The sequence below is a fragment of the Meleagris gallopavo genome, chromosome 11 (assembly GCF_905368555.1).
Source record: "Meleagris gallopavo chromosome 11, MGAL_WU_HG_1.1, whole genome shotgun sequence".
NCBI classification, from domain to species: Eukaryota; Metazoa; Chordata; class Aves; order Galliformes; family Phasianidae; genus Meleagris; species Meleagris gallopavo.
In genome coordinates this window covers 16,316,791-16,333,468 of record NC_139414.1, presented here as the reverse complement: position 1 = coordinate 16,333,468, position 16,678 = coordinate 16,316,791, and the positions used below count along the sequence as shown (strand labels likewise).

The 16,678-nt window shown below is 37.1% G+C and overlaps 1 long non-coding RNA gene across 28 annotated transcripts in view; it reads left to right on the top strand.

Moving 5' to 3' along the window:
• Nucleotides 1-16,678, top strand: part of LOC146543647 (uncharacterized) — a 250,158-nt gene that overhangs the window by 160,721 nt on the left and 72,759 nt on the right. For 9 of the 28 annotated variants that reach the window (XR_014885517.1, XR_014885516.1, XR_014885503.1 and 6 more), the window contains one exon: nt 8,929-9,040. The exons of the other annotated variants lie outside the window; for them this stretch is intronic. This is a non-coding gene — a long non-coding RNA (uncharacterized LOC146543647). The remainder of the gene's footprint in view (nt 1-8,928; nt 9,041-16,678) is intronic. 28 annotated transcript variants of the gene reach the window in all.

The following is a 16,678-nucleotide window of genomic DNA, read 5'->3' as shown; positions in this document are numbered from 1 at the left end:
TTGGAAGTTGATTAGTATGGTTTTTAAGGTCAGCCATTTCAGTGCAGTTTTTCTCATTCAAAATGTGCACACTGGCATAACGTGGTACAGGTTGTGGATAACTATTAGAATTTTATAAACTCCCAACATAGCACTTAGCTGAGTAGTGATTTGGATGAATTATTGTCCATCTGTTTGAAGTAACAGATGAAAGATCTTCCACAAATTTTTGCAGTGGAAAATTGCAAGTAGTGAAAGTACTGGAAAGTACCAAAAATTGAATGTTTTGTTTATGCTTCCACATCAGTGCACGCTTTTAAGGAAGGAAAGTAAGACAGACTATAGAACTGAATTCTGGTTAAGATTGTTTAACTCCAGTTTAGCTATGGGTTTTTTGGTTTGTTTGGTTTTTTTTTTCCCTATTTATTCACAGTAAATAATGGATTTCTTTGAATCCTGTTTAACTTTTTTTTTTTTTTTTGCAAGTTGTTAACTTTCTCCAGAGAGAATTTAAATAAAAACAATTCCTTTCTACTCTTTTACACTGTGGGGGGGAAAATATCTCCTTTAATCATCATACAGTGCCTATATTGCTTGTAAAAGCTTGTGCCAACAAAGTGAACAATTTGAAAAAGTCCTTTCTGTTCCTTAGAATTATAATATCAGTTAATAACAACTCATTTTAACAACAGCAACATTTCTAATTATTTGCCTTTTAAATTCTGAACAAGTAGAGTTCAGTGGATTACGTTTTCTAGTTTCTCTCTTCCATGATGAGGGCAGAAATTTACTCCTCTAGGATAAGTTGGTATCTTAACCTTACCTAAAAGCTGAAAACTCAGCAGTATTTGAAGCACTTAATAAATACTAAACCTCTGAGATGCACTGGTGGCACTATTAAATCAAATTCTTTGCTGGGGGTTACTGGCCTGGTTTCCATCTTGTTTCTCACTACTTGAGGGGAAAATAGAAGCTCTTCAGTCTTCTGTTGGAAGTATCACTCAGGAAGAATGAGATGGTTTGTTCTGTGCAAATAGTAAACGTGAACTCGGCCTCCAAAGCAAGCAGTATGCACTACTTACATTTAGGAAACCATCTTTTATGTAGAAAGTATGGGATGAAGAATGACTATGAAGGACAGCGTTTGGAAACTATGCAAGTCTGTCCCTTTACATACACACGTCATATGTTTACCTGGTGAAATGTGGCTTTTAGCCTCTTCTGCTTATCTAAGCTGACTGGATTCCCATGGACATTTCAGCAGTAAATGATCTGTTATGATTTGGTAATGTGTGAGCTTATCCTGTAAACAAACAACCTTGAGCTTTATGTATTCCCTGTAGGAATAAAGCTGTTATTTATCCGTGAGAAGGTGAACTAGAACTCAGGGAGACTGCACAATAAATTGTTGCATTTGCAGTATGTTCTCAAAATAAATTGTCAGTTATCCTGTGAATTTAAGTAATCTGTTGTCATTGATACACAGTTTCATTGTTGGACTGCTTTGCTGTGATGTACCTTTATGTACCTTCCCCACCTTCTTCTTAAAACTCTGTAATCTGTTTCTGCCCTTGTATCATCAGCATCAGAGGTTTGACTGCTTTGCTTTAATTGTGAAAGACAGCTTTGTGCTTTGAGCTCATTCTAATAATTATATTTTATATCACTGCTGGTGAGATGAAAAAAAGCACTCAAAAATAATATAAGACGTAAGTGAACAGTTTTTCAATGATTTTCATGGCATAGTATGTCAGGGAGTTTAGTGTGAACTTTATTATCCCTTCACAGTTACCTTAATCATGGATAATTCCTGACTGGGAGATCCATACTAGAATCAATTTCATACTCTGATACAAGTGAATTTTATAGTGGGCACAATTAAGATAAGTGAATACACTATATTTTTTTCAAGAATCCAAGAGTGAAACGAGCTGTAAGCAAAAGAAGGAAATATAGTTTATTGTTGTTACTTAATCTGGAGCAAAATGAAGAATATCAAGATTTAGAATGTTTTTTTTTTCTTTGTTTGTTTGTTTTAACCTGGTACAATACCCATGAGCAATGGGCATTTTACACAGAAAGAGCTCTACTATTAAGTTTTTTTTTTCCAGAGATATACTTGTATCAGTGTGATAGTTTACATGACTTTAAAAGCATCAAGGTTTCCTTATTGAAATAAAATTAATAATTAATAACCTAAATAGATATATTTTGTTCTAAGTTCTGTGAATTATAGGTTGACAGTCCCCTTTAATGAATTAGAGACTGTTGAGGATGGAGCTTGTCATTAACACACATCATCAGCTGATGCATTTTAATAATACAGTGTTGGAAGAGGGAGGAAGTGTAAGCTACTGAAGCCTGCAAAAGCAATCCCCTAAAGCTTTCATGTTTTATTTGAGCATATGTTTTGGAAGTGGTGGTGTTGACACTGGTGACACTAATCTCCTCTTTATCTTGTTTTGATTAAAAGGATATTTGAATATTATTTTTGGCAAACTTTTATCTAGCCTCAAAGGGATTCCCTTGTAACAGCTACAGAGAGAAATGGCCATAATAAACACATTGTAAGATACACTTATATCGTACATTATAGCCACTGTTCACGTACTCCAAGAGTGCAAAATACTCCCAAAGAAATGAAATGAGCTTGTGTTCAGTGCCAAATATTTGCTAACCGAGCTGTGTGAATGATTTCAGCTGTGTAAAGGAAACTGCCTTAGATGATTCAATAATTCAGTTAGAAACATGCACAGTTATGAGACAACAGCTGAGGGCAGTTTTATGAAATACTACTATTTTCTATAAAAGCAACCCTACGTTTCTCTTTACACATTTTTTGCCATGTCAGATTGCAGGGTTAGCATTCTTTCAAGCCTTTTTTTTTTATATTTTATGTGGCATTAGGCTTATAGAATTTCATTTTTGAAGTACACAACAGCAAAACGGCCTCATTTTGCTGTATGAAATGCAAATATGAGTGTTTGTGCTGTGTGAATCTGTGTGTTCTTAGTTATCACAGGACAAGTTACAGGAAAATGGTGTCACGCATTAGAAAAAATGTCACAGGCAGGGAATATATGTACGTTTGCCATCCTTTTTTATTTTTCCACTTAAAGCAATGGACAAAGAGTGTGCAACAGACCTGCTCTATGTATTTATGCATGTGTTTATGCTATGTATGTAAGTCTCTGTTTTCTTAGGTTCTGGATTAAGCTTCAGGTGTCAGTTTCCAGTTCCAACAATGTTAACCTCTTGCTTCTCTTCTTCATCCTTGTGGAATGTATTTATAAATTATATTGACTGGTTTTAAGCTTGCTTTCCTCAGATCCCAAGATGCTTATTTTTATTCTTAAATATGGATTAAGGCGTCTGATTTCAGGTTTCAGACTGCAAATACACTTCCGTTTGAGAGCAGTGGGATTGTTAGATGCTCAGTAAAATCAGCTCAGTTTTTCTGCAGTGTATTGCAGACAAGCTATTAAAATGATCACAGTTAGAATCACATCCCTTGCTAAGCCTGTGCTATGGATGTGTTTATACTCAGTCTTATTGCTCAGGAAAAGATAGAGTCAGATGGAGTATTATGGTAGAATTATTGGCTGCAATTCTTTCTACTTTCCATCTTCTCAACGCGTGCTTGTGTGATTTTCAGATAACTTATGTTTCAGCTGAATTACTAATTCTTTATTTCTTTCCAAGTTGCAAGTGTTTCTGTCCCATCAATTCTCTGTTTTCACAGGTAAGGCACCTTCTTACTGTTCTTCAACTTCCTAGGGCTTTTACTTTTTGGGACTGTTGGCCACATACAGATCTAGAGGTTGCATTGATTGCCTCTCCCCATGGTACACAGTGATTATAGGCAAAATGTTCAGTAATTCTGTCTGCAGTGACACATTGAAACATTCTTCCTCACCATGGATGTCCTAAGACTTGGAGCTCATATGATCTTGTGCTTGCTTTTGAGTTTCAGAGTTTAGGTTGAGCGTGCTCAAGTTTTCTGCTTCAACACATTGAAGTTCTTCATCTTTTGGTACATCAAAGAGGTCCTGTCCCTCATCTGGAGGTGCATTCTGAGGCTGGAATGCATGTTGTCTTGGTCTTGTTTGTTTTGTATAGGTTACTCCCCAGAACAAAGCATCAGCAGTCAGGTGTTGCAGGTTGTTGCAGCTCAGGGCTCAGTACCTCATGGGCACCTTTGTAGGGTGCACTGTCAAATTCAGTACGCTGCTTTTTGTGTTTTCTGGTGGTTGTTGTCATACATGGCATTCAAAAATGAGCAGTTTAGGGTTTGTGGTTGCAACTGTTGCTCTTCCATAAAGGCACACTGTAGATTGTGAACTGAAGTTCTAAATATTTTTGTCCTCTCCACATACCTATGTCTCAACTTCTTAACAATCAATGCCTATGAATAATACACCGAACTAATAACCCCATGCTATGTCATCATTGACTTGACATCTGTGGAGGAAAGACTGTCTTTAAGACCTGTTTTTAAGCTCTTTGAGCAAGTAGGGACTGTTACGTGAAACTGCGGTGACTCCTTCCCTGAAAGCAGGCAAAGCAACATGCTGTTATATTTTTAATCAAGCTGCAGCAGACCAGAGGACATTCCTTCTCTCTCCATTGGTAGTTGTCATTGTGAAGTCCCTGCTACATGTGTTCTCCTTGTTTGTGCTCTCAAACACAGCGCAGAGCAGGAGCAGTGCAAACACGCCTGGTAGCTGGTTAGGTGGAGAGAGTGACATGGAAAAGGGAATTTAAACGTATATTGATTTGTTAGTACTGCAATGTGATTAAAATTTTAGTTCTTATTAAAATAGTAGTTACGACTACAGTCTGTAGTTCGTAAGCTTTCCTACATTTAAAATCTTTTCATTAGTGTGTCACAGTTGAGCCAACGCCTGTAAAACTTTTTAAAATCAAATTGATGGGTGTTAATAGAATAGTTTAACAGAATCATCTATAATATCGTTTATTTTTTAAAAAAAAGCATTTTCAGAAGGTAGTGCCTTGGCTTCTCAAGGCCTTTTTTGTTTTGACACCCTTTATGGAAAGTCTATTATGTACATTTATCGTTTTGACATAAAATAGTTCACTTGAATGCTACTTGGAGCAGTCATTGTACAAGTTACCTGTCTACTCCATAAAGATGCAGTTAAAGTATTTGCTATTCTTGCAGCACTTCTCTTCACAAGGACTCTTGGAAGTGACCAAGCCCTTGAATTGACTGAACTAAACCCAAACTACATTTTGTCATAATAAATAGTCAGGTTTGGTTTTGCTTATTTTTTTTTTCCCAGATTTGATGCTGAAACATTACATATTTAGTTTGTATATAAGCATTCAGTGTTTTGTAGGATGTATACGCTTTATATCAACCATGAAACCAAATGAAACATTCCAAAATAAAACAGAGATGATAGATGGCTTTCTGGCTTCTATTCAAAACGCCTGTTATGTTGTGGAGTACTTATTATGAATGCTCACTAACAAAAAGGCAGGCATCCTATATTATACAAATACTTAAAAGCTTGCACCCAGAGACAACAGAAAGAAACGAGAGGTGATTTTGTGTATGTAGTTCTTGTCATCTCCTTCACCTCTCCTGGGAAGGAGCTATGACAGTCAGATTTGAAGGTTGCTCTTCAAATTTCCTCTCACCTTCAAGTGAGTAACCCATGTCATGCATCAGAAAGCTGTCATCTTGACATCTAGTGATGTCTTTCAAGAAGGTTTGAAATAGGTCTTTTTGTTAAAAAGAAATGAAATCATTCTTACAAAAGTTAAAATTGTGTTTGATTACTTTTTTCTTTACTTCTTGTTTACATTTTCAAACCAATATTCAGGTTAAGGAAAAGCTAAGCTTAAGGACGTGTCCGTAGCAGCACACAGCAGCACTGAGAGACTACGGCTGCAAGATTTCTTTGGCAAAATCAGTTTCATCTTCTTGTATCACTAAACTGATTTTTTGCTTTTGAAATAATATAGCATTCTTCCCAGCAATAAATCAGTTTAGTGATACATAAAGATGAAACTGATTTTTTGCTGAGAAGAATGCTATATTATTTCAAAAGTATTAAATTTTATACTCATTTCTCAATGAGTGCTGCAAGTAACTGCTTGGGATGTTTGTCCCATAATGATTAACAGAGCCATTTTTCAGTGTTTGAAATGTTGCTGTGAGAAATTTTCAAGAACAGATGTATACAGGGGTGAAGATACACCTTAGAAAACATTACGAATCTGACAAAGTGAATTTTAAGACAGTCGTGTGTGCATTTGGTAGCAGTTCTTCCCAGCACAAATTTGTATTACAATTGCGGTTAATTGTTTAAAGTACGATTTTAAATCAGCTAGAAATTATCGCCAGTATATTTCCTTCTATTCTGTTTTCTCTTTTCAAATCTTCTATACATTAATAGCAGGTGTCCTTATTTTGTCTAGTTAGAACAAATCTGTTCCCATTTTTTTCTGTCCATCTCTTTTGAATACTAAAACAGGGCAGTGATATCCAGAAGTGCAGCCAGAAGGCTCAGAGGGATAAAACAAATTGAAAATTTGGAAAAGCATTTGCTGTGCAATGTGACAGTCTGTTCAGATCTGACGCTACCAACATCTGATACTGAGGAAAGTGTCCTCTGGGGTGGGCGCATCTTTTTAGGGTGGATGCATCTGACCAGCATTACCTAAATTGCATGGAAACTTCTTTCATGAATAAATGAGGGAAGAGGACTTGAAGATTAGATGGTCCTGCTGCTTGTTTGTAACCAAAACACGGGGATGCTTATATTTAAAAGCTAGGGTATGGATGACTTTCAGAAAGCAATACAAGTTTTCAAAGACAGAAATGGAACTGGAGAGGATCTTCTGGCTGTGGTATTGTGGATTGCTAAATAAGCTTCTGTGGCACCACAAAAACTTTCAGCAACACCAAAACAGAGCTAGATTTCTCTTTTAGTGTTTATTTAAATAATAAGAAATAACGAATCTTTTTTTTTTTTTTTTTAATTTTAAAGTACTTTCCAAGAAGGGACAAAAACCAAAGTGTGATTCTCTGTCTTTCTCAGCAATGTATTTAATGCTCTGAAAACTGCACTTAATTGTACAGCAATCAAAAGTTTTCATTATCTTTCCATGCAGGAGCTAGAAATTCTGACAGAAGTAAGAGGGTTTTGCTTTTAGGCAGAATGGCCTCTCTTTTCCATCTCAACATCACTAAAACCAGCTATGGAATGGAGCCAAGCTCCTATTAATGCACTTCAACTATTTCAAAAATACAAGCACAAATTTATTTTATTTTGTAGTGACAAATGCTTTTCCCTCCTAATTTTGTGGGAGTGTTTTTCCCCCAGAAGGAATAAATTACACATTCTGGAAATAAGTTAGTCATTCAAGAGTTCAGAATTCATGAAGCTGTTCCAGCAGAGAATGGTTACGGAATTGCAGCAGAATCTCAAGGTCACTGGGAATATTCTTTGGGGTATTCTTATGTGGCTTATCTGTGCTCACATGCCTAATTTTTTTTTCAGTGCAAAGAATAGCCACTTGCAGAGAATGGGAGCCTTAGCCCGGCCCTGTGCCATCCCTTATTCAAGTTCTTTTATACTCCTCTTTTTAAAGAAGCTGTCAAGTTCTTTTCTGAAGCTGACAGGAAAGGCCAAATCTGCAGTACAGGAAGAGAGGCAAAAAAGAAACTTTTTGTGTTGATGTTTTACTAAGTGAGCTAAGGAGAATTTTAGAATCATGTAATTTACTCTGGAGGCATTTACTGTACATAGCTATAGTGATGGTAATTTCTTTCATTGTGGAAGTGAAAAGATAACCATCAATCAGTTGTCAATTGGTCAATTGCAGAAGTGATGAAAAGAAACTGGTAGGAACAATCACTTCTGTGGCTACCTAGACTATTTGGGGTTTTAAGGAAAATATGGGAACTGGAGTCTGTAGAAATGGAACGAGGTTGGAAAGTAAAAAATAAGCTGTGTGGGGGTAAATGTATGGCTGAAATACTGTGTTTGTTTTGTGTGTGCGCACAGCGTGTAAGTGCTGCAGAACCAGAGCATGGCTCAGCATGCTTGGAAGGACCTTTAAACCGGGTGTGTTGAGGGCTGATGTGTGAGTACAGGGGCTTTTTAAACATTGGGTTGAGGATGGATGAATATTTTGTAAAACTTCAGCCAAAAAAATCGGAATTATTTCAGATATCCTTATACGCCCAGCAGTAACTGCAGTTAGGAATGTGTGTGAAGGAAAATACAGCTTGTTGCAGAATAGGAGATACACGATCAAGTTGCAGAGTGTTATTAAAAAAAAAAGAAATGAGGCTAGATGTAGAGCTGTTTTTAAATATGTACTGTGAAAGTTGTTTTTAAAACAAGCCTGATGGCACAGGGCAGCACAAACGCTTGGCGTTTTAACTGTTGTTTAAGTGGCATGAAAGACATCTATTTCATTACGTATGCATATTGCAGTGGGGAGGGCAAGCTTAGAACAGAAGTAAGAGAAAGCTTTAATTCATTTATTTATGAAAAGAGTTCAAACATTACTGATACGGGGTGGTTTATGCTGTGGTGTTTTGTTTGGGGTTTTCTTCCCCCCTTCTGTGGTAGGTAATAAAAAGGATTACAGGCCCTCCAGAAGGATGAGATATCATCAGTTTGTAATCCAGCCCATGGTTTCCTAGATACCGTATTGTCTATTCTGTTCCGCTATGTGAAAAATGTTGAATATCAACAATGGGTTTCAGTGCTGTATTGTTGAGTTTTGTATGAACTAATCTAGCTTCACTAAAAAAAAAAAAAAAAAAAAAAAAACCTACAGCTTTGGACAAAAGTCTATAGCCAGTGCATTCGTAACTCCCCATGCACAAGAGCTGACTGTGGCTCTGGGAAGGCATTTTACTCATTTGCTTTCTTTTTTCTTATAGTCTTCTTGTCCCGTTCTCAGGTGTTTGCCACCTATTTGAATTTCACCTGTGTGGGTACTGTGTTTGAGAAAGTCCCAGGACTTGACAGCCGTATAGGCCTCATAAAAGGCAGCTCTGTTCTGGGTTTGAAAGGTAAGCTTTTGCCTAAGTCCTCTGCTGTCTGTGCTTTAGGATGCTAACTTTATTGGCCTAGTTCTGAAACTTTGCAGCTTATTGCTCATTTGGAGCTTTTGCAGAGGTGAGTGAGGGGAGCAGGTTTCTTCCTAACAGGGAAAATAAGCGTTCTTGGAGCGAGAGGTGGTGGGGTTAGAGGGGATGGATTTGAATGAGATGTGCTTTTCATCTTAAAGAAACGGAATTGTAACTAACTACTGAAAGTAAGGAGTGCGTTATCTGCAAAATGAGGTGTTTCAGGAGCAGGTGTTCTGCAAATGCATATGCTCCAAAGGCAGGATAAGGGTGAAAGGAAAAGTGTTTGACCTGTGGGCATGGTATTTCCAGGGCAGGCACAGCGCAGACACTTACGTGCTTTTGAACTGCTTTGCACTGGATTGTTTTCACTTCTTCTTTCTCTCTTCCTCTTTCTCACTTACTTTCTTTTTCTCACTCTTTTGGTCTCAGAACTGTCTTAATGCTTTGTGGAAATGCTTCTGGGGGTGCTGTTTGCTTGGAATAAAGTAGGTGAAGAACAACTGAGGGTAAATAAGATTCAGAAAGATGCTGTCAGTAGTCCAGTTTCTGAAAGAATTTGTGCTGTTTCCCTCTTCAAGTATGGTTTTCTAAGGTTTATTAAATGAGCTCAACTTTAATAATTATAAGTGAAAGATCCTGTAGCAATCAGCATGTAGATATGTTTAAGCTGTGGTGAACTAGATTAGATGCACAGCAAATATTGATTTATAAGCATAAAAATGTATTGTTAAATCCTGAACTTTAATGTATGCATTTTATCTTGAAGCATTTCTACCGTTTTATTTACAAATTATTTTCTGTTTGGATCATAAGATTGTGAATTACTTGAATTGTTTAGAAGAGTGACTTTATAAGCAAATACTTTCATGCTTACTGTAAATGTGGGAGGTTGTTTGCTTTTATGAAGTAACAAATTCCACAACCTTGATTTATTTATTTTAACATAAGTAATGGACTGACATCTCAATAATGAGTGACCAGCTTCCAAAAAATCCTCTGCGTGTTTCCCATTCTCTCTGGGAGATTTTGCAGAGGTATGCCATCTCACAGCATATCTTTTCCCTGCTACAGTGTGAATGTTTTTCCCATCCCCCTTTTAACCCAGGAATTAGAAGAAAGTACAGATGATGCTTGCTTAACCCTGCATTTAGTGCCAAGCAGTGATGTGCTCCCTATGAAACCATTTCTGACCCTCTGCTTGCAGTGGTGAGCCTGAATTTTTCCCCTTCCTTGCCCATCATTGTCAGTCAATTATGAGATGGAACTGAACCAGAAAATCTGGTACAGTCTGGCAATTAGTACAAAGGGTTTCCAGTCTAGTGTGAAGACAGAGATGCAAGAGCCCCAGCAGCTAGAGAAATAGTTTTGATTGGCCATGGACATTGCCTTTTAGTGCTGCTTGGTTACTTCCTAAAGATACTGGCTCTTCTACCCTACAGGTCTTCTCCTTAAAGTACTGCATTACGGGCCTACTTTTTATAAGTCTTTTGGGAAGTGGGGGGGTCTTCTTTTTTTAGCTCTAGCTTCTCCCATTTGCAGACTGTCATTTTAACCCATCAAACAGACACATTTTGACTTGTACAACAAAGAACCAAGTTATCAACATTCACAGAAACTGACATTTTTAATTCAGGCTTCATTATGTCTTTGGTTTCTGACAGTGAGCTACAAAGACATTTAAAGTTTTCTCTTTTTTTTTTCATTTTAAATTCAGCATTGGGATGTTTATCTTTCTTTTAATGCTCATATTTCCCTTTCTACCTTTATTCTCTAGTAATACATAATTAGCATTATCAAAACCATCAGCTATTATCCACTATGACTTTTGACCTTTGTTCTTATCTATCTAGCGCTTTCTAAAATAAATTGTAACATAAATTCTGTTTGTTACATCATTACAGTAAAACATAATTAAACTCATTAATACATTCATCTAATCTCTCCTGATATTACCAAGATTGAATGGATGTTTACATATAAGTGAACTTGTCAATATCTGGTATTGTAAAATAAGAATTAATAATGAAACAAAAATTATAATTAAAAAATAGCATACAGAATTTAGTGCTTGTCATATTAACCCAGCATTTTCAGGAGTTGCCATTGAGTCTGTAGCTGTCATTTCCTAGTAGCTTGAGAGCAAAAGATATCTGGTACAAGTTTGACTGAAGTTCAGAGGAAGAGCCAGTTGTACCAAATGAAAAACTTAGACAATTATTTCCAAGAAATCTGGTGACTTCGCTGGATGCATGAAGACAGTGCTCAGACAAATTCTGCTCAGAACTCAAATGGAGTATAATTAGATAGCAGTGCTAGCAGTTGCCAATGTAATAGGAACATCGGGCATTCAACCATAACCATAGTGTTTTGTTTGTGAGTTTTTGTTTTCATACGAGTCAGCAGTTTCTGTTTTATGCTTGGGTAGCTGTGTATTTGGGATGTTGTCTTTTGTAGTTGGAAAAAGGAAAAAAAAAGTGAATATGTGATCTAATCTTCATACGTATATGTGAAATATTACAAATACATTCTCAGAGTTCATGCTGGCATTTTTTCTTCATTCTCTGTCTTTGCATAGCATTACTGTGGGGATCCCTGAAGGTGGCTTTAGACACACGATGACAAAATTTTCCATTCTGTAGTTAAATGCTCTTTTGCTCTATTAATGGCAAGCAGTATAGTAGCAGGGGCTCTAAGTGTGATGACAAGATTAGCACATTGCCCACTTCAATCAGGCATCTCTTGTTTTTGTATTTATCACCGGTCCTTCCCAGTTGACTGATGGCTGTCACTCGATGGCTTTCTTTGGCTAGAAAGAGAAAGAACTTCCTGTGAAGATGTCAACAGTGTTGTTGAGTTCCGAAGTAGGTCATTTGCACTGAAAGTCTATATAGAACAACAAATTAGTAGCTTCTCTTGTAGACCTTTTGATAGTGTGCGTGGGAAAGGATGCAGTAGTGTTGTGTATTTCACCAGGAAGATGGTAGCATCGTGTATGTCAGAATCTAATCTGGTTACTGGTAGCACATCACCAAAGGATGCACTGATGATGCTTTTGATAAGAATCCTACAGAAAAATTTATTTTTGTTTATCAAAACAACAACAACAAAAAACATACCAAATGGTAATACACATTCTAGTTCAGGGGAAAGAAAATTATAACTAATTTTGTCTTGGACCAAAGGATTGTTATAAAGACAAAAGAACAACTGAATTTTTTCATAATGTGCATTTCAGTGGATAATAAGTAATGACACTGAAGAATACACACTCCAAATACACTTTAGTTTGATTTTTTTTCCATTGTTTAAATTCTGTTTATCTTCAGTGACCAAGAAACGTGGATTACCATGTCTTAATTTGTTACTCTTCAGTCATGAGACTATTGGTCTTCATGTCAGTAATACACAAACCTAGTGGTGCTGTGAGCTTTGATGGTGAATCAATCAGTTCATATATTTGTTATTTTCAATTGAATAAATATCTTTTTGTGGGTTTCTTCATTTTTCTACTATAGAATGCTTTTATCTCTATACAAATGTTTTCATTTTTCCCTCTAATCTTTTTCAAACATTAGTATTTCTATAAAATATTTATATGTAATTAAAAACAGTTCATAGTTCATAGAATAGTAGAATCTTAGGGTTGGAAGGGAACTTTAAAGGTCATCTAGTTCAACTCCCCTGCAATGAATAGAGACATCCACAGCTCAATCACATTGTTCAGAGCCTGGCCCAGCCCCATGTTGGAAGTCTCCAGGGATGGGGCATCCGCCACAGCTCTGGGCAACCAGTGGGTTCCAGTGCCTCACCACTCTCACTGTAAAAGATATCTTCCTTATATTCAACCTAAATCTAACCTTTTCATGTCTGAAATCATTTCCCCTTGTCCTGACCCTGCTAAAAGAGTCTGTCTTCTTTCCTATAGCTTCCCTTCAGATACTAAAAGGCCACTATCAGGTCACCAGAGAGCCTTCTCTTCTCCAGGCTGAGCAGCCCCCAGCTCTGTTTCACAGCATTCTTCATATGAGAATACTCAGACATGGAAGGGCTGACTGACATTGTTACTTCTGGTGTAGGTTTGGAATATGTCAGGTTTCCTATCTCAATGTATTGCAACAGCTTTGCTCAGTGGTGACTTACCTGCTTTCTGGATTTCATGTGCTTTTTAGATTGTCCTTCAGTGTTAGTAATTGCCATCTCCACTGAATGAACTCTGGACAAACTGACCAACTGCAGGATCCACTCTTACTACCTTCAATGTTACAGTTCTCTCATCTCGATGGGTTGATGATCAGGCTTTAATGCTTAAGCCCCACAAATGTCCAGCTCCTGAAACCCATTGCTTGGTGCTCTGTCACACTGCTGAAGAAATTTGGCTCAGTTGTTGGTTTCATTGATGTTCTTGAAAATCAAGCAGCATGTCAGTAGAGATGGGCTGAAACATACTTCTGTGCCATAAGAGATGTCATGAAAATGACATAGATAACTTGTTTCACTCTCTGTTCTTGGTTTCTCATTTTTGGATGGATTTCTGAACTTGTGGAATTCTTTGTGCATACAGATGTCCTTACTCTTAAGTGTACCTGCAACTGATGGCTGGATCTGATGGTATGGGAAATGAATCAGGATAAACGTGCTAGCAAAACATTTCAGATTATTTGTTGTGTAGAAGATCATGAGAGTTCAAGCATATTGCCTAAGCTATGATCTACCAGCTTTTCTGCTCCTGGAAATATTCCCTTCATGTGACAGTTCCACCTCAGTCCTGTACTCATCTCTGGGATGGTAAAAGCAGCTGTTAAGTACACGCTATAACAGAGGGTTAGGCTCCAGGTTCCCTCTGACTTTTGGTTCAATTATCACTTAGCTGAAATTCAATAGGAGTAATGTACCCAATTCCTTTATGTTATTGCAGATTCCTGTCCCTGGTCTTACAGTGTGCTATGGAACGAATAAGCACTGGCTGGTAGTGGCCTGTGATGAACATTAAGAAAAAAAAAGAGGTTGGATCGATCTATTTCATGAGACTTTATACAAAGCAATTGGCATTTCATATAAAATGACTGGTTTCATATAAAGAAGAAAGAAAAAATGACTAGAAAAGACTTGGTGATAGCAGTTTTTCAAAGGACAGATACCAAAAGTACAAGCAGAAACTATGCCACTGCAGGTGATCACAGGCTGTATGCTGAGAAATATCTTTTGTTAACATGGGAGCCTTAACCAAAGACTCGGAAGGGAATTTTACAGGAATCAATTAATGACATGTCTAAAGGTATATCATGAGCCTCCAGAGAATCAAGTAATCAAGACACAGAAATGGGATGTGACCAGCAAGATGCATGAAACTGCATTGTATGAGCATTCAAATAATAGCATAACAAGGAAAAGACCACTAGTCCACAGGAAGATGTGATGCTATTGACAAATGAGGCTAAATAAGAAGAGGTGCGTAATTCCTGCAATGTAAAATAGTTTACTTTTAAAAAGTCATTGTGAGCCAAGCACAAATAATATCTGTGGCAAGAGAATATGGATACTTTGCAGTTTTTTTGTAAGATGTTTTCTGGTGTCCTGGGTGTTTCATGGCCTTGCAATGAAGACACAAATTCAAGAGGTGGCCACTCCCTCACTTCCATTTCACCTCTTCCTAGAAGAATTCTTAAATTGTTCCTTTTCCCTAGTTGCATATCTGATTGTAATTTCTTTCTTTTTCCTTTTGTACTTGTAATTATTTTTTCATTTCAGTTCCATGGATTTTTCCTCTTTCAGATTATTTAATTCTTCAGTTACTCAGTATGATATTCCTTGCTGTCATCCAGACCCTACTGACATTTCTTTGTGCCAGTTTCTGTACTGAGGAGATGTCTAAAAAGTGGTGTTGCTTTGTGCTATGCTGGCACTGACCAGAGAAAACACAAAGAAACCTTTGCGTCTGGAGGATTCTATATATCGACTAACAGAAATATGTTGATGACTGTGGAGGCATTTTGCTCCTGATCCATGTCACTGTTCTGGCAGAAACCTCAAATGCAGACACAGATACTTTAGCAAAACATCAATTTTTGTTTTGCATATTTTTCTAAAATGGAAAAACAACTTGAGATGCTTTGTATTTTTCATTAAAAAATGACATTTTCAAGCAGTTTTAGCTTAAATATTCAAGAAATTGTTTTTTAAATTTCAGAAAACACTGTGCTACAATTGAAAAAAAAAAAAAATCTGAACTTCCAAAGCACTTCCAATTTTCCCTTTTCTTTTATTGGAAAGATATTTAGTTTGTCAGCGACTTCCACCAGAAGTGATACTTCTTTTAGAGCCCTAATCAGATTAAGTTGGATCCACACTTTGCATGTTCTCCCACGCTAATTCCCATGATCACTGTGCTTTAAAACCTTTATTAGAGGCTTTTGTTAAAAATGCGTCACTTTACCGTTGATATTCATCTGACAAGAGGAGTGGATTCAAATGTACACTTCTTTCAAAGCTGTGTTTGTCACTGACCTTGGATGCTGGATCAAGAAGAGAATTAGTTTCTAAGCTGTGCAATGCCAGGAACGCTGGAGAGAGTTCTGACTTCCTTCTAAGAGACGTGATATGAAAACCTCATCATCTGATGGGCCAGAAATACTTGAGTGTTACTAAAAGATGTAAAGTTTTGAAACTGGTTGTTGTCTCTCTGGCAAGGAGTTGTCAAGATAAAATGAAGGAGGCATCACTGTGCAGCAGGAAATCTTGGGATCTCAGATCGAAAGAGGAGATGATAACTTGAGGCACATAAACTTCCTTCTTTGATTCATAAGCAAAATGGAAGCAGAGTGACTGGTGATGATACCAGGTTTTTCAGGCAGTTAAGGCAAAGGTATTTAACATGACTGACTGGAGGTGAAACTCAGCAACTCGTCCTTAAAATATCAACTGAAATTCAGATATGAGTTAAAGAGGTTTGTCTGGGTAAGACCAAAACTTTGAAGAAAATAGAAAAAACAAACAGGCTTTTGTCTGTGTTACCACCAAGGAATGTGATCTTAGTTTTATAAAAGTGGTCCATGGAAGAATATGTTTAGTGGCCAGTGTTGCTGAAGAAGAAAATGATTATGAAGAAAAATCGGAAATAGATAGAAGATAAGGACAGAGTATTTATGCCGGTGTATATATCCATGGCACACCACATTTTGCATCCTGTTTTCAAAAATGAGCAGTAATTATGTCCATGGGAACAGACTTCCATAAAAAGAAAACTAAGCAAAGGAGACTCTGTATATCTAGAAAAGGAGATTATTGGGGGAGATGATAAAGGTATCTGAAATCATCACAAAGATGGGCATTACATGTATATGCTTTGTGCACAGCCTTTGCCAGGGCGAAAACTTAAGATCATCAAAGGCAGGTGACAGATATGACAGCTGAGAGAGACAAAAGATGTTCTTTAGATGTAACAGAATTAAACAGGATACTGTTAAAGTGTACAGTTTACATGAGTTCAAGGGAAGCTTGAACAAGTTCCCAAAAGAAATTCATGGGGGTTAGTACACAAGAACCTTATCTGGCTCAGGTGATATTTGAGACTCAGATTGG